Source organism: Astatotilapia calliptera, chromosome 23 (genome assembly GCF_964374335.1).
Source record: "Astatotilapia calliptera chromosome 23, fAstCal68.1, whole genome shotgun sequence".
In the NCBI taxonomy this organism is placed as follows: domain Eukaryota; kingdom Metazoa; phylum Chordata; class Actinopteri; order Cichliformes; family Cichlidae; genus Astatotilapia; species Astatotilapia calliptera.
The window spans coordinates 20890020-20908720 of record NC_137443.1 but is presented as its reverse complement, the minus strand read 5'-3'; the positions used below and the strand labels follow the sequence as shown (position 1 = coordinate 20908720).

The 18701-nt window shown below is 41.1% G+C and overlaps 1 pseudogene across 1 annotated transcript in view; it reads right to left on the bottom strand.

Annotated features, from left to right (window-relative positions):
- Positions 1-5532: 5532 nt before the first annotated feature.
- LOC113015721 (NACHT, LRR and PYD domains-containing protein 3-like) overlaps positions 5533-18701 on the bottom strand; it is a 37443-nt pseudogene continuing 24274 nt past the window's right edge. Inside the window, exons 9-12 of the transcript XR_013905386.1 lie at positions 11836-12009; positions 11134-11289; positions 7221-7267; positions 5533-7046 (exon numbers count right to left, since the gene is read on the bottom strand). The product of XR_013905386.1 is annotated as an NACHT, LRR and PYD domains-containing protein 3-like (transcript). The remainder of the gene's footprint in view (positions 7047-7220; positions 7268-11133; positions 11290-11835; positions 12010-18701) is intronic.

Sequence of the window (18701 nt, the reverse complement as noted above, 5' to 3'; positions counted from 1 at the left end):
GCCACCTCCTCCAGCTTGTCCGGGGGAATACCAAGGCGTTCCCAGGCCAGCCGAGAGATATAATCTCTCCAGCGTGTCCTGGGTCTGCCCCGGGGCCTCCTCCCGGTGGGACATGCCTGGAACACCTCGCCCAGGAGGCGCCCAGGGGGCATCCTTGCCAGATGCCCGAACCACCTCAGCTGGCTCCTTTCGATGTGGAGCAGCAGCTGCTCTACTCTAAGCCCCTCCCGGATGGCCGAACTTCTCACCCTATCTCTAAGGGAGAGGCCAGCCACCCTTCGGAGGAAGCTCATTTCCGCCGCTTGTATCCGCGATCTCGTTCTTTCGGTCACTACCCACAGCTCGTGGCCATAGGTGAGGGTAGGGACGTAGATCGACCGGTAAATTGAGAGCTTCGCTTTTACACTCAGCTCCCTCTTCACCACGACTGACCGGTGCAGCGTCCGCATTACTGCAGCCGCAGCCCCAATCCGTCTGTCGATCTCCAGCTCCCTTCTCCCATCACTCGCGAACAAGACCCCGAGATACTTGAACTCCTCCACTTGGGGCAGGAACTCATCCCCGACCCGGAGTGGGCACTCCACCCTTTTCCGGCTGAGAACCATGGCCTCAGATTTGGAGGTGCTGATCCTCATTCCCGCTGCGTTACACTCGGCTGCGAACCGCTCCAGTGCGAGCTGGAGGCCCTCACCCGATGAAGCCAACAGAACCACATCATCCGCAAAAATCAGAGATGAGATTCTGAGGCCACCAAAGCGAAAGCCCTCCGCCACTTGGCTGCGCCTAGAAATCCTGTCCATAAAAATTATGAACAGAACCGGAGACAAAGGGCAGCCTTGGCGGAGCCCATCACCCACCGGGAACGAGTCCGACTTATTGCCGGCAATGCGAACCAAGCTCTTGCAACGGTTGTATAGGGATTGAATGGCCCGTAGCAATGGGCCAGACACCCCATACTCGCGCAACACCTCCCACAGGACGCCCCGAGGGACACGGTCGAATGCCTTCTCCAGGTCCACAAAACACATGTAGACTGGTTGGGCAAACTCCCATGCACCCTCAAGTATCCTCGAGAGGACAAAGAGCTGGTCCAGTGTTCCGCGACCAGGACGAAAACCGCATTGTTCCTCCTGTATCCGAGGTTCGACTAGCGGACGAACCCTCCTCTCCAGCACCCTGGCATAGACTTTCCCGGGGAGGCTGAGGAGTGTGATCCCCCTGTAGTTGGAACACACCCTCCGGTCCCCCTTCTTGAAGATGGGGACCACCACCCCGGTCTGCCAGTCCACAGGTACTGCCCCTGATCTCCACGCAACATTGCAGAGACGTGTCAACCAAGACAGCCCTACAACGTCTAGAGCCTTCAGGAACTCGGGGCGGACCTCATCGACACCAGGGGCTCTGCCACCAAGGAGTTGTTTAACTGCCTCAGTGACCTCGCCCCCGGAAATCGGTGGGTCACACCCCTCATCCCCAGACTCTGCTTCCTCCCCGGAAGACGTGTCAGTGGGATTAAGGAGGTCCTCGAAGTATTCCTTCCACCGCCCGGCAATTTTCTCAGTCGACGTCAACAGCGCTCCGCCAGCACTATACACAGTGCAGGTAGAGCACCGCTTTCCCCTCCTGAGACGCCTGACGGTTTGCCAGAATCTCTTCGAGGCAGTCCGAAAGTCTTTTTCCATGGCCTCTCCGAACTCCTCCCACACCCGAGTTTTTGCTTCAGCCACTGCCCGAGCCGCATTCCGCTTGGCCTGTCGATACCTGTCGGCTGCCTCCGGAGTCCCACAGGCTAACCAAGCCCGATAGGCCTCCTTCTTCAGCCTGGTGGCTCCCTTCACCTCTGGTGTCCACCATTTGGTTCGGGGATTACCACCACGGCAGGCACCAACCACCTTGCGGCCGCAGCTCAATGCAGCAGCTTCGGCAATGGAGACGCTGAACATGGTCCATTCGGACTCAATGTCCCCAGTCTCCCTCGGAATGCTGTTGAAGCTCTGCCGGAGGTGTGCGTTGAAGATCTCGCGGACTGGGGCCTCTGCTAGACGTTCCCAGCACACCCTCACTACGCGTTTAGGTGCACCAGGTCTGTCCAGCGTCCTCCCCCGCCACCTGATCCAACTCACCACCAGGTGGTGATCAGTTGACAGCTCAGCCCCTCTCTTTACCCGAGTGTCCAGAACATATGGTCGCAGGTCTGGTGATACGATTACAAAATCGATCATCGACCTACGGCCTAGAGCATCCTGGTGCCACGTGCACTTATGGACACTCTTATGTTCGAACAGGGTGTTCGTTATGGCCAAACTGTGATTAGCACAGAAGTCCAATAACAAAGCACCGCTCGGGTTCAGATCAGAGAGGCCGTTCCTCCCAATCACGCCCCTCCAGGTCTCGCTGTCGTTACCCACGTGAGCATTGAAGTCTCCCAGCAGGACAACAGAGTCTCCAGGTGGAGCACCTTCCAGCACCCCCCCCAGGGACTCTAAGAAGGCTGGGTACTCCGAACTGCCACTCGGCGCATAAGCGCAGATGACAGTCAGGACCCGTTCCCCGACCCTAAGGCGCAGGGAACAAACCCTCTCGTCCACCGGGAAAAACCCCAACGTACCGGCAGCAAGCCGAGGGGATATAAGAATACCCACCCCAGCCCGCCGCCTCTCACCAGGGGCAACTCCAGACTGAGACAGAGTCCAGCCCCTCTCCAGGAGACTGGTTCCAGAGCCCAGACAATGCGTAGAGGTGAGCCCAACTATATCTAGCCGGTACCTCTCAACCTCACGCACCAACTCAGGCTCCTTCCCCACCAGAGAGGTGACATTCCATGTCCCTATTGCCAGTCTTGGCAGCCGGGGGTCGGTCCGCCAGGGCCTCTGCTCCTGGCCGCCACCCGGCTCACAATGCACCCGACCCCTATGGCGCCTCCTGCGGGTGGTGGGCCTGCGGGAGGATGGGCCCATGTCTCCTCTTCGGGCTGTGCCCGGCCGGGCCCCATGGACTAAGGCCCGGCCACCAGACGCTCGCCCTCGGGCACCCTCCCCGGGCCTGGCTCCAGGGCGGGGCCCCGGTAACCCGAGGGTAAACTGTTCCCTCGATATTCTTTTCATGGGGGTCTTCTGAATCGCTCTTTGTCTGGTCCCTCACCCAGGACCAGTTTGCCATGGGAGACCCTACCAGGGGGCAAAAGCCCCCAGACAACATAGCCCCTGGGATCCCTGGGACACACAAACCCCTCCACCACGATAAGGTAGCGATTCAAGGAGGATGCCAAATACATGACAATAAGAATAAAATGTGGAGCTGCTTCAGTGTTTCTGTCAATTTGTGCAGATCTTGACTCATCAGTAATGTTTGTAGGCTGAGTGCATTTTTAAAACAATTTGTGCAAACTGCACTACAAGGTGGATATTTGCAAAATCATGACTACCTCAGGATATTTTGTCTCAAAAATTAACCCAATGAATATGTCAGTACCATTAGGATGAAATTATTGTGTCACCAACATTTTAATATTAGACATATAATTTTAACAGCCTCTGTAAACTAATATCCTGGCTTGCTCAAAGCTGCAGTTTTCTCTGACAGTTTCAATCAAAATTAGAAATGCTACTCTGGGAGACTGAGATAACTAACAGTGCCGCCTGTTGTTGGGTTTGTTTTTCTTTACTCGAAGAGATCAAATTATTGGTGGGGACAATTCAATAATCGCTGGATATTGGTGGGGACATGTCCCTTCCGTCCATGCCAAATCTATGCCCTTGAGTTTTTGTTTCCCCCATGTACCCAGATGTGTGTCATGATATGACCTCCCCCACACATCAGAAGCAAGAAACTCAATAATCTATTAGTCTCCACTCATCTGACCCTCCTGCAGCATTCTGTTCACCCCTGCAATGATTCAATCATCCTTCCCCAAAAATAATAGTTCACTAGTCTATGTATCACCTTTTAACCTACTAAGTGAACCGGACAAGATGATGGTAACAGAAATGCATGGTTAAAAATACTGTTTGATCTTCATGAGCTTCATTGCATGTGTGTATGTGTTAGTAGGATTAATGCATTTTTCTGTTTGTGTAATTTTTGTGTACCTCTCCTCTTTGCGGTGCTCCAGACACTCTTCAATTCTCCACACAAGGCAGTCGTTTTTTCTTCCCAGTTTCTTAAACCCAAATTTCATTTCCCACACTAAAACAGCCTTCCTCCATGTCCTCCCCTGCTCCTTCCACTGTGGTCTCATCTCATCTCCCCCCCTTGCAGCAGTCCAACTATTCACATTTCATCTTTTAACTATTTAAATTTTCAGCTTTTCCTTTTTAAACAAATTTAAAGTGAAACAACACAAAACACTGCAAACCACAACACAATTAAATATAAATTAAAATATGAAAACAAAAAGAAGATGCACATTCTCTGTCATATGGACCTGCATGAATAAACTTTCGGAATCCTTTATCATCCGCAACTGAAAATAGTTGTGGATGATTACTATACCTTTTTAATGTGATGTTGTTGTCCCTGGCTCTCTTTCTGTCTCTTTCCCTCCCGCTCTGTTCCTGTGCTACTGCAAGTGTAACTACCGCCCCTCCCCCCTCTGCTCAGCGCAAAGCACAAGGCTTGTGTGTGGAGTGAAGCGGAAAAAAAGTGCGAGAGAGAGGGTGAGACAAAGGGGGAAAAAAACCCATGGCTCCTGTTGTCCGGCTCACTAGAATGGACTGGAGCCTCCTGCTTGAGGGGAGCAGTGTTTCATCTCATGTCCTACTGCTTTAGTCTGTGTAAACAAAATATGAGTAAAACATTACCAAGCCAGATTATATTTGGCATATTTTAAAAATAGAGTACATTACGGTGAAATCTGCTGTCAATTTGACATTTATATTTACCCTTTTAAAACACATTTTAGTTATATACATCAGACAAACTATTTGTAGAGCACTTAAATGTTTAATATTGTTTTTATAGTTGTACTGATAAGCGTTGATCACCAACAGCTTCATTAATTTTTTTTATTTTTATTAGTCCTTTATTTATCCAGGTAAAAAAAATCTCATTGAGATTAAAAATCTCATTTCCAAGAGAGACCTGGCATCATGGCAACAAAAGTCACATACCACATAGGTATATAACATTTAAAACAAATACAATATCCCATACCACCATGTGTAAAATATACAATAACAGATCAAATTAAGAGTACATTAAAAACAATCACACTGAGTAAAAGAGCTGTTCACTTAAACTCTCCCAAGGTAACCAATTCTGATCATTTCAGTTCCTTCTGCAGATTATTCCAGGAAGCAGGGGCAGCATATTTAAAAGCCTTTTTCCCCAATTCTGTTCTGATTTTTGGGACAATCAATTGTATGATTTTGTTCGAACGAAGGCTGTATTGGTTGTGGTTTTTACACATATAAACACATAAATAAGATGGAACCAGCCATCTTATTTATGTGGATGAACTGGACGGTTCCAGGGAAACTATTAGGATCACTTGCCTCTAGTGGTCACTGTAAGTAACTACAACTCTACACTTGCAAGAATTAAAGATATTTTTTATTGCAGAAAGATGGAACAAAATTTTGTTTCACTCACTGGCAAACAATGGCAAGAGATAAAAATAGTTTGTTAAAAAAAGACAAAAATGGTAACAATAAAAAGAAATACAAACGACAGGATTATGATCAATACAATACACAGCAAATGACAGTGATGTTGCCATGGTGACCACTGCCATATATATATATTTAGTATTTCTGTTACCTCCCTTGTCTTAAACGTCAATATTGGCTGTGTTTCATTTTACTAATGAGTCCACTCTCTTCCCTGTCTTCCTCATGTTTGAGATTCTCTGAGAGAGGATTTAAGAAAGGGCTTTGATGATGGCTGGCTATAGCTCAGGAGATAGAGCAAGGCATCTAATGATCAGAATGTTGGTGGTTCAATCCCTGGCTGCTCCAGTTGGCATGCAAAATATACTTGAGCAAGATACTAACCCTCTCCATCATCCATCAGAGTATGAATGTGTGCAGAAAAGTGCTAAACAAGAATCTGTTTATTTACCATGAAAATATCAAAATAGAAAGCAATGTCAGTTATGGTGGACTGCACAGCCAGATCACATGACCAACTGAGTGGTACAAATAACAGGAAACCTTCTCTTATGGTGTTAATAATCATTTGAATTGATAACTTATGATTTGCAGACTGTTTTATATCTTTTCATTGTCATCTGTACCACAGAAAAAAATCATATTGGAAAATATAATATTTATATCTAGTTTCTAAAGGATGGTTTAATTCTCCAAATGCCACCACTGACATGTTAAAGTTGAGTTATTTCATCATTCTAAATGTACTGAAAATAAAATATCAGCATCTTTCATACATCTCATGATGTGTTTCTGACTGAAAGAGCCAAATATGTACAGACTGAGCTGTTTCTCTAACAGGGGAACGCTAACTACACAGAGTCACTGACTCAAAGTCAAATAATAGTTTATTCAAAGGAGGGCCATAAATGTCGATAATACCCTTTGCCAAACCATCCGATGGAGCCCAGAACCCAAATCCAGGATAAAGAGGTTCAGTGAATGTGGTGTTGAAGGTGTGGAGGTGGATCAGAGTGTCAGAGGAGACTCTGTAGAAGGACAGAGTGCCAGCAGGACAGTCCACATACACTGCTGCTCTGTTAGAGACAGAGGAGGAGGAGGCGGACGTTTTTATGCTTCTGTGCCAGACAGAATGAGCATCATTAGAGCATCTGAGACTCCAGGACTGATCATTTAAACCAAACACACACTCATCACTCCTTCCTTTCCTTTTGATTCCTCTGTAACTCACTGATAACCAAGCCGTTCTTCTCCACTCAACCTCCCAGTAACAGCGACCTTCAAGCTCATCTTTACACAGCAGCTGAGGATACCAGTCAAATCTGTCTGGATGATCAGGATATAATGGAATCGATAAAACACGTGTCACCTTCCTGTTGTTGTCAGACAGTTTGAGGTTTCTGTTCACTGTGTTTGTGTCGATTGTGAGTTGACAGGAATCTGATGGAGAAACAAACACAATCCAGCTGCAGTTATTGATCCATCATCTGTTCATTGATTGACACTTTGATGATGACTTTTGACATCAGAGATGTGAATGAGTGATGTGACAGTTTGAAGGTGGTTAAATGTTTCCGTTTTTTTTTTTATGAATCACATTAAAAACACACTTACACTTCCTCAGACCTGGTGTCAGCCATCGGACTCCAGCAGGCTCCACCCTGAAAGGAGGAGGGGGGTCAGACCAGCACAGTCTCTTTCAGCATGCACACGTGGACATTACATCGCTCTCATACAAATACTGATAGACACTGATAAAGGAAAAATCCAACTTTTTGACACATACACTTGAAGAAAATGTCTAAACTTCAAAAGAGCAAAAATGATTAGCACATTACATCATAATCTTTATTATTAAGCATGATGTCCAGAGAGCATTCAACATGTGCCACAGTCACAGTCAATTTCAACACACTGTGACATTCATTCATGCTGTCAGGGAGTGAGTACATATTAAACATAAAGACTGGGACTGGGTACCAAAAAAATGATTTAGTACAGGTAGAGTGCAGCAGCCAGTGCATCACATATTTTGAGCTACTGTAGCGGTCATAGAATATGATGTGATCCTCATGATCATTAGTGTATCCTTTGCTATCTTTGCTATTGCTTTTACAAAGGTTATGCTTCAGTCAGGATGGAATAATTCATAGATTTTATTTACTAGCTCCACGTATTAGAACACAAATCTGCAATTCCATGCTTTAGTCTGTAAACAATTATAACTGTAATAAATGAGACATGATACAACATGCCATTGTGATATGACACAAACAGCAGGAATAGCCAATGAGCTTAATTTACCTAAAATTAAGTCAACATTCCTGCTTCCTGCCACTCATTCTGAGAAGAGTTCCTCTTTCATCACCCTATAAAATCATCTATTATTTTTTTGTTCAGACTCTGTCTCTGTCTTCTCTCTGTTTGTTCTAAATTGACAATATCAGTGACTCTGTGACCTGTTAATTAACAGGTATGTTGTATTTTTCTGCATGTGGATGATCACTGAGGGACCTGCTTGCTTTTCATTTTCCCATCTGTGATGTGCTGCTACTTAACCTGAATGTGAATGGCAAGAATTCATAAATAATCAGATCAATGTGCAAACAGAAGCAGTTGCAGTTAAGACAAAAGGAAGCAATTGTCACTTCACTTTTCATTTGTTTCTGTTTTTGTATTCTCTTGCTCTGTTTCACTCACTCTCATTCTCATACTTGTCGTTTTCGGATTGCTTCTGTCCTCTGGCTGACCTTTATGATGTATAGATTTATTTCATATTCTCCTAACTGTATATAACAGTATATATCCTAACAAATATTTGTACATTTGAGAGTTCAGTTGAGCACAGTATGTAATGTCAGTGATATTTCACAATATGATGTATCACAGCATCACACTAAAATAATTATAGCAGAGGTGGGACCAAGTCATTGTTTTGCAAGTCTCAAGTAAGTCTCAAGTCTTTATCCTCAAGTCTCAAGTCAAGTCTCAAGTAATGTCAGGCAAGTCAGAGTCGAGTCTCAAGTCACTGGTGTAAAAGTCCGAGTCAAGTCACAAGTCTGAAACTTTGAATTTCAAGTCCTTTCGAGTCTTTAAAAAAAAAAAAACAACGAAAAAATAATGTTGCAGTTATGCTAAATGTAAATATTAGACCATGTAATTTTAAAATCTGTGTTTTTCTCAACACATGACAAAATAGTGAACTTAGAAAATATACACAAATTGTGAAATTGCACCTCTTTAAAATGCAGCTCAATTAAACCTAGCTCCAATAATAATTTTCACCGACAGTTCTGAGATAAGCTGCATGTCATTCTTGGATGCGGTTGTAGGACCGGCTTTAAAATCGCATGACAAAAATATCATACACATTAAAAAAACTGTATCACCAACGTAGCCTGGACAACATTTGCTAGTTAGATGAAGTCAGCTATCTCATCGTAGCATATTTATATGCATATTTATAATCATACGGTTCTTGGAGTGAGTGCATACACTCATGAAGTTTAGTAACTTCAGGTCACTGCAACAAGCCCAGGTACAGTTTACGACGGATGGGTGCAGGACCTTGAAATGCACCGTGTAGAAAGTAAAGACCATCGCACGTATCATAAGTTTACCAGTCTCACAAATCGTCGTCATAAATACACATTCGTTAACCGTTTATTAATAGGACCTTTGAGCTCAACGGTAATTAATTAGTAGTGGAAATCATTTCTGGTAGCATCACAGAAATGTAGCAGTGACAATAATACTGTATGCTGTAATCGTACTGGGCAATTAGTGATACAAAAAACCTGTTTTATCCTGTGAATAAAAGTATATGTTTTTGTCAATGTACCATAATAACAGAGGCGAAACGCAATATTGTGTCAGGACAATTCACTATTTATGCACAATAAATAAAGGAGCATAGCGCGACAATTTCTGTTCAGCGCCAGACTTGCTTGTAACCTATATCACCAGTTATGTTATGAAAGTGACGTATTAACTACTAAAAAACACTGACCTTTGTGTAAATGCTTGGAGCAGACTAACCTGTGAGCTGGAGGGTTCTGGGACGTTATATTTGACCTTTGAATGGCTGCAATCCAGGCCATCCGTCGCGTCTTTGTTACTTCGGAAACATGGCTCGAACAATTTCTCTTCAACGAGGTAATCCGATAACAACCGATCTCTTTACCCGTCGGCTTCCCATGGCTGTCACGCGACCGGCTATTGCAGTTAATAATACAACGGCTTCTTGACATTTTTGTGTTTCTTTTTATCGCTGTGTGACTGATTTTAATTGAAAGCCTGCGTGCGCTAGTACCGCTTGCCACGAGTTCCCAGAATCCTTTGCAGTTCTACCCGTGAATGACGTCACATTTTCAATCTCTATATAATATGCATGTTAAATTTTGTATTTGGGGTAAAATATCAAGTCTTTTCAAGTAAACCGGTTCAAGTCCAATTCAAGTCCCAAGTCATTGGTGTAAAAGTCCAAGTCAAGTCACAAGTCTTAGAACATTTTTTCAAGTCAAGTCTAAAGTCATAAAATTAATGACTCGAGTCTGACTCGAGTCCAAGTCATGTGACTCGAGTCCACACCTCTGAATTATAGCATATGTTTACATGTTCCTTTTGTATGTGTGTTTAAAGGCTCATCATCTTCATTTATTTATGCAAAAATATCAATAACATTTGACTGAAGTGCTGGTTGGCTGCAGGACCACCGTGGAGGCTCTTTCTGGAGCTCTCAATGGCACAGTACATATCCTGCAGTGCAGGCTGCAGGGTAACAGGTTGTTAATGCTAGACCGGCTTTACAGTCAAAAACACCCACTAGTCTGGGCCTAACACCCCAACCGGTGACCCAGTTTGCTCCACCAGCTCCATTCCATTGTTCCTTAGTATTCGCTTTCTGCTGTAATTATTATTTCTTATTATAATTGAATTTGAATTTCAACCAAAGTTAATTAACTTTGACTTTATGTAACTGTGACTGTGTCATCACAAAGTCCAGAAGATCAATTTGATATTTTAGCACAAACAAGTCTCAGATGTAAACGCTCAGAAGCAGCAAACTAGCAATGCAAAGCCTATTTTTGTAGGTGGCCAGTTAGGTTGAGTGACCTAGTAATCCATTTATATTAACAATTCTTTTTTTCTAAGCTAGGCAAACAACCCTAATTCTTCCCCTAATTCTAGTTTATGCTAGAATTAGGGGAAGAATTAGGGGCTAAACATGTCCTGGGCGTGGTCTCTACACACAGATAAAACTTAATCTAAATAAAGGTCAGAGAGTAAAGATGTAAGTTCCTTTCCACACATCAGTTAGAACAGGTTGCACCATTGTTGTTGATAGAAAATTTGCCCTTTGAGACCCCATACAGACATCTACTGTTTATGTTAGACCAGAATGGGAAAAATGTTCCTACATGTGTGATTATTCAAATTACACTAGTTTCCAGCATTAAGTAATCAGACAGGGTCAGTTTCCTCATCTATCAGACAGTGTTTGTGGTTGTAACGGCCATCTACATACCTCAGAGTGTCCAGTCTTAGCTGCTCAAGCATCTTCACTACTGCCTCTCCTGGATTATTGTAGCTCAGGTCCAGCTCTTTCAGATGGGAAGAATTGAGGCTAAAAGCTGAGACCAGAGACTTGCAACCTTCTTCTGTGATCAGGCAGCCTGACAGCCTGTAGACATGACAAATACTCTTAGAGAATAGCAACACAGCTAAATGCAAACAGAAAAATTGCAGCCAAAAATCATTAAAAAATGACATGACTGAAGCAGTAGTTAAAAATAGCCATTAGTCAATCTAAACCTTAAAATCTGCAAATGATAAAAAATTAATGAAATAAAAATTAAGACAAAAAATACATAAAGTAGGGCTGAGACTGTTTCGGGTGTCATCAGCTTTGTTGCTTTTTGGTTCTAATGAAAATATTGGGCAAGCGAGACGTCTGACCAGATTATGACAGCAAATTAAGTCTATATTATAAAAGTCTTTATATCTTATATTACCTTGTGAGGACAACAAAAACATCTGAAATAAATATGTTCAATATGTTGGACAACTTCCAACACTTTATTTATACGTTTTTCATTTTTTGATCAGATAAATCGCACAGATTAGGATGAACAATATAATACAGTAGATAATTTAAATCACAACAGAAAGCCCTGCATTGCTTAAAGATTTGAAATAGTCATCTATTGACCATTTTAAGAATGCTGACCTGAGTGTTTCCAGTTTACAACACAGACTTTCTAGTCCAGAAGACAAAACTTTCACTCCAGAGTCCTTCAGGTCATTGTTACTCAGGTCAAGCTCTCTCAAACTGGAAGGCTGGGAGCTGAGAAGTGAAGACAGAGTTTCACAGCTTCTCTCTGAGAGATTACAGACACTCAATCTGTAGAGACAATAATGAGAAAAATAACAGCATGTTAAACTTTGTGGTCTGCACCTTTGAAAAAAAATATGATCTTGATAAAATATAATCTTAATTAATTAAACATGTTATTAAATAATTTATTAAATGTCATTAATTTAATTTAAAACAGTTATTAAATTATTTATTTCCAAATTAATTAATCAATGAGACATTTAATTAATAATTATATATTTAATTAATCAATTTTTGAAATATTAAATTAATTATTTAATGATGTATTTACTTAATTCATTTTAGCACTCCTGGCCCTGCTGCTTTGTTCATTAATTAATTTCATTTGTCACCCATCAAAGTCAAGGGGTGGGGTTAACACTGCCACTCCAGCTTGTGTAACATCTTATTGCTTACCGCGCACAGTAAATGAAGACAGTTTGATCTTAGACAACCAATTGCTATGGACTGGCGGTAGTGTTGACTTGGGACAACCAGGTATCTCAGAATGCATTTCAAATCACAAGCGGTAATGGTGCTGCTATAAACTGTAAATAGTGATGATGTGATGAAGCCCCATGAATGTGTCGAATCTTTCTGGCCAATTGCTTCACCAAAAGGCAGATCACACGAAGCCTTGTTTAACCGCTAATTTGGAAGTACTGACACCTGCTGGTCCTTCGATGTACAGCAGCCCTGTGATTTGATCTGATGCTCATATGTGTTAGACTGGAATTCTATGACACTGATAACTATAAATATGATAACTTTAAATTAACTAATTCGTACATTTCTTTTGTAATGAAAAATGTAAAGAGTCATATCGCCGGTAAGTTATGCCATCTGTTTAATTCACAGTAGCTTTTCCAGTAAGTATGGTAACCACAGACACTGATCCAGGCCAGACTTTGGGGAGTACCCCTCATGTCTCTTTGAAACTAAAAAAACAGTCATTCATGACAGTCAGCTGTGAAGCGAGTTCATTGATTGTCTTCTGCATCGATGAAAATGTCTCTCCTGTTTATCTCTCAATTCGCATTTATTATAGCAATTATATCATGTTTTATGTGCAGTATAGATATAGATAGTCACCAATTACCATTAATTGCTAACCTTCTAGAAGAGGTTGTGGCTAAGCAACTTATAGCAGTTCTAGACAAACACAGCCTTTTTGACAAGTTTCAGTCCAGCTTTCAGAGAGTTCACTCTACGGAAACAGCCCTTCTTAAAGTCTCTAGTGACATTTTTATGAGTAATGATGCAGGAAAATGTTCTGTTCTGCTCTGTTCTGGACCTAACATCGGCTTTTGACACAGTTAACCACACCATTTTGCTTGAAAGGCTAAAATATTGGGTTGGTATATCTGGAACTGCCTTGGAGTGGTTCTCCTCATAGTTACATAACCAATGTTTTTCTGTGACGGTCTCTTATTTCAGGTCATCCTCTACCTCCCTTACTTACGGTGTCCCTCAAGGTTTTGTTTTGGGGCCTTTATTGTTTTTAATATAGCTTCTTCCCCTCCAACGTATAATGAACCCCTCCGAGGACATTTCCTATCACTGTTATGCTGATGAGATGCAGTTATACATTTTTTAAGCCCCAAGATTTATCTAAGCTCCAGTTTCTGAATGACTTCTTAGATTCGATCAAACGTTGGATGGCTGTTAACTTCCTCAAACTTAATGAGGGTAAAACTGAAGTCCTTGTATGCGCTCCTGACAGATTTTTACCCCAGATAGTGTAAGCCCTTGGTCCTCTTTTGGTCTATGTTAAATCCTCTATCAGGAATTTAGGTGTAACTTTTGACTCGACTCTCACATTGGATGGTCATGTCAAATCTCTGGTTCGGTCTTGTTTTTATCATTTAAGAAATGTTGCTAAATTAAGATGTATTGTATCTCGCTCTGAACTGGAGATTGCTATACATACATTTATTTCTTTATGCTTGGACTACTGTAACTCACTTTTTATTGGCTTCTGACCAAAAGATGAGAACTAAAGGTGATAGAGCTTTTGCCACTGTGGCCCCTGTTGGAGTGATTTTGATAAAAGTTGTCATTGTTGTACTTAAAATTGTAAACTTTGTCCTGAACTGCATGTTCAGATATTTTTCTGTCCCTCCTCTACATGTAGGATGATGGGGAGGCAATAGCTATAGTGTTTAATTGCAGGCACATTCTATGTAAGGTTCTGGTTTGCTTATTTAGTAAGGCATGTTTACTTCCTTCCATTTATGGGCTCACCTGTGCTTGTATATGGTGGACCATTAAAGGAGTTGAGCCATATAGGGGAGATGTACGGTGGCCCTGAGAGGCCAAACGGACTGCAACTTCAGAAAGCACTTGCAAAAAGAAAAATGCTGCAAAAAGGAAAACGCTGCAAAAAGAAAGACGCTGCACTGCAACTTCGAGAAAAACGCTGCACTGCAAAAAGAAAAACGCTACAAAAAGAAAGACGCTGCACTGCAATTTCAAGAAAAACGCTGCACTGCAAAAAGAAAAATGCTGCAAAAAGAAAAACGCTGCAAAAAGAAAAGCGCTGCAAAAGCACACAAAGCACAACGGAAATAGGAAAAAAGACAACGGAAATGTTCCTGGGGAGACAATAACCCGACGGACCAGTTGCACGAACCAAAACATGCTAACCAGTGCGCTAGGACTGGGAGACACTTCAAAGAAGTGGAGGAGAGGTAAATATGTTGTAATCTCATGATTCTAATAATACTACAGATATCTGGATTATATATTCAAAGATAATTCTAACAAAGGTAATGTTTAATGTAGCCTTAGAAATGAAGCTTTTTTAAACTCGAGAACAAATACTAATAAGTCAAAGTCATTAAGGAATATTGCAGTTAATGTGTTCAGGTTTTAATTTGGCATTGCCTTCATCAGGCAATGTATTGTCCATATTGTGGAATCCAGCTAGTGGGGCAAATTGGAGTTTTTTGTGGGTCCTGTGGAACTAACATTCAAGTTTTAGCACCTTTTATAGAGAATGGTAGCACTTCACTTTCCTAAGTTCTAGTATTTATTGCTCACCTTTTAATTGCTTCATAATGACTTATATACACCACAGTAGCTTCAGTAATGCGTGTTAAACTTTTTTTGGGGGGGATTATTATTGATGTGCCATTCCAAAGTACTATATTCATTTGCTTATTCTAAGGTTTTTGTATTGTTAAAGACTCTGTATGCAAAGATAAATCAGAATTCCAAAAACGAAAAGGCATGAACTGGTATGTACTAAGAACTGTATTCTGGTTTAAGCCTGCCACCGGTTCTATGGCATAATTTTAAAAACTAGTTTATGACTTAATAGGGCATATGTACACAGTGACGAAATTCTTCTAACTTCTCTAATTTTGCTCATTTTGAGTTGTCAGCATAGAGGTCTTAATGAGAGTGATAAGTCCTGAATCCTGGTCCATGTTCTTTGAGCTTTTGCTGGCCTTTATTTAAGCACACATCAAGAAGATTAAATACTTGAGTCATGTTTATTGAGACTTGTTTCAGATGTGGTATTTTTTTTAAAAACACTTATTAAGTGCATTTGTGGATTCCTGCGGTCGTAATTATCTTTTCATGTTTTCTCTTCAACCTTAGGCCCAGTCTCAGTCACAGACATCATCAATAAGTATTTCTCTGAGGGCCATACATATGAAGTGATCCTGGATTTTCTTGAAAACAAGCATAATATTTGTATGAGTCTGAGAACATTAAAGAGGAGGCTAAAAGATGCTGGAATGACTAGAAGGACAGACTTTACTCCCACTGACATTGTCATTTCCACTGTTACACAAGAACTGAGAGGCTCAGGTCAGCTTCTGGGTTACAGATCCATGTGTCAGACACTGCGACAAAAGTATAATCTGAAAGTTAAAAGAAATGATGTAATGCACATACTCTCAAGACTAGATCCATATGGTGTTAAGCGTCGCTGTAAACGCAGGTTTGTTCGAAGAGGATATTTTTCAGAAGGACCAAATCAAGTGTGGCATGTGGATGGTTATGATAAGCTGAAGCCCTTTGGTGTTGCTATTAGTGCATGTGTCGATGGATTTTCAAGGAAAGTTATGTGGCTCAGCTGTGGCAGCTCAAATAATGACCCAGGTATCATTGCAAAATATTATATGGAGTGCTTGTCACGGTTTGGTCAACTTCCAGCATGCCTTCACAGAAAATGGCACAATGGCAGCCATTCACTGTGCTTTAAGATCAGACCATGGAGATGAACTTGCAGGAGCCCACAGTCATATGTATGGTACCTCAACTACAAATCAACGGATTGAAAGTTGGTGGTCTTCGTTCAGAAAGCAAAGGTACATGGCTTTTAAAATATATTCTGAAACTAAAATTGAATGGTTCTGAAGGTGTTTTGTGGTCAGCGATATACTTTTTTTTGTGGGTGGGGTTTTATACTCAAATATTAAGTTACAGTCACAAACAAAGAAAGAAAAACATAGTCACCTACACATTTTTCTCATGTGATGCACAACTGCTTCAAAATATATAATAAATGGTTTGGTATACCAGTGACATTTGTTTGTATTAAAACAACTCACTCAAAAAGAAAATCCTACTCAGACATTCCACAAAAGTCCTAAAAAGGAACTATAAAAAACAACAAACAAACTGACATTCAACATTTTAATAAATTATTATGAATCCTAGAGGCAATGGCATCAGTAAAGATTGATGTATTTAAAACTGAGTAAAATTTATTCAAATTTGTGTGCCTACGTAGTACCAAACTAACATCTAGATCAAATAGTTTACCTGTAGGGAGTCATATAAATAAAAGAACAAGGGTTTCTTCAAATTTGAGAACTGTAATATTAGTAATTTAAGAACATTGATCCAACATGACAGAAATTTGTTAGAGGAGGTCATTCGTTTCAGACATTTCTTCGACTTTGTGTGCCAAAAAAAAATACTACTGTTTTCACTAGCTTTTGGATTTCTGTGTGGTATCTAACAAGTGATAACAGCTTCAGTGTTCATGGAGAAACAAAATAGTACATTTATATGGACAGACCTGTATATTACAACTTTTCTTAAGTTCAACCGCCAAATGCAGGAATAACAGAAGGATTAATCATTTTGTTAAATTTTGTTATTTGTGTGAAGTTGCTTTTTTTTTCCTGCAGTGCATTGATGAAACACTTCAAAACATGTGAATAAGCTTTTCTTTGAACGAAATTGCGCACATTTCAATATTCTTAAGATTACGACTTTTTTTTTAAAGAGGACAATTACATTGAATTACTTGTGTTATTAAATTTTATATGCCTTGTCATTCCACCATTAGAACTCAGTTCTGGAAGGGAGGAAAGGATCTTTTGTAAAACAATCCCTATAATTGGACAAATTAAATAACTGAAAACAAAATGTTAATTTCTAATGCTTGAAACCCCTTTGCTGGCAATGACAGTCTTGAAGTCTTGAACTCATAGATATCACCAGATGCTGGGTTTTCTCCTTTTTAATGCCCAGTGACTTTACTGCAGTGACTTTCATTTGCCGTTTGTTTGTTGGCCTTTCTTTTTTTTAATTCAAAACATTTTTATTGAGTATTTGTGGATATAGTTTATAAAGAAAAAAAGAAGACGAAAAACACAAACTGTTTACAATGAATACAAAACAGAATTTCTCATGTTGGAACATTGTTTTCCTCTCTTATTATTTACCAAACAAGCAATGAGAAAAAAGAAAAAGAACAAAAACAGAAAACAAAAAGAGAGATCCCCCCCCCCCCCAAAAAAAAAAAACAAAAAACAAAAAAACAACAACCCCATAAGAGCCACACAGAAGTTAGCTACACCATCACTGAGCTCCACGTTCCCGTTAACACAGACAGACATCTGACCACTATGGAGAAGCAAATCCGTTAGACAGCTGGAACATCCTTAAGTTGAAGTTAAGAGAAGTTGTCCAGAAAGAGACATTTGTTGGCCTTTCTGTCTGTAGTTTAGTCTTCAACAAGTGAAATCCATGCTCATTTGGGTTAAGATCAGGTGACTGACTTGGCCTTTCAAGATACTACCACTTCTTTGCTTTGATAAACTCCTGGGTTACTTTGGCTGTTTTGGGTCATTGTCCAACTGTATTATGAAACACCACCCAATCAGTTTGACTGCATTTATGTGAGCAAACAATACATCTCTGAACACATCAGAATTTATTCAGCTGCTTCTGTCCTGTGTCACATCATCATACTTTTTTTTCTAGCCATCATTCTGGTAGACGGTGTTCTTGGTTTCATCTGTCCAAAAAACATTTTTTGTGCTGGCTTTTTTAGAGTCCAATCTAGCCTTTCTATTCTTGAGGCTTATGAGTGGCTTGCACCTTGCAGTAAATGCAGTCATTTGTTTATGGTAGCCTTGAATATCAATACGCTTACCTCGTGGAGAGTGTTTGTTTACATTGTTGGATGTTGTAAAGGGGTTTCTCTTCAACATGGAAATCATTCTGCAGTCATCCAGCACTATTGTCTTCCCTGGACGTCCTAATATTGTAGCAATTTCTCAGATAGGCTTAAGGATGGCTTGTTTCATGGAGAGCTCCTTTGACCATATGTTTTCTGTTCACAGCAAAATCTTCCAAATGCAAGCACCACACCTCAAATCAACTCCAGGCCTTTTATCTGCTTAATTGATAATGACATAAAGAAGGAATTGCTCACACCTTCCCATGAAATAGCTTTTGAGTCTTTTAGT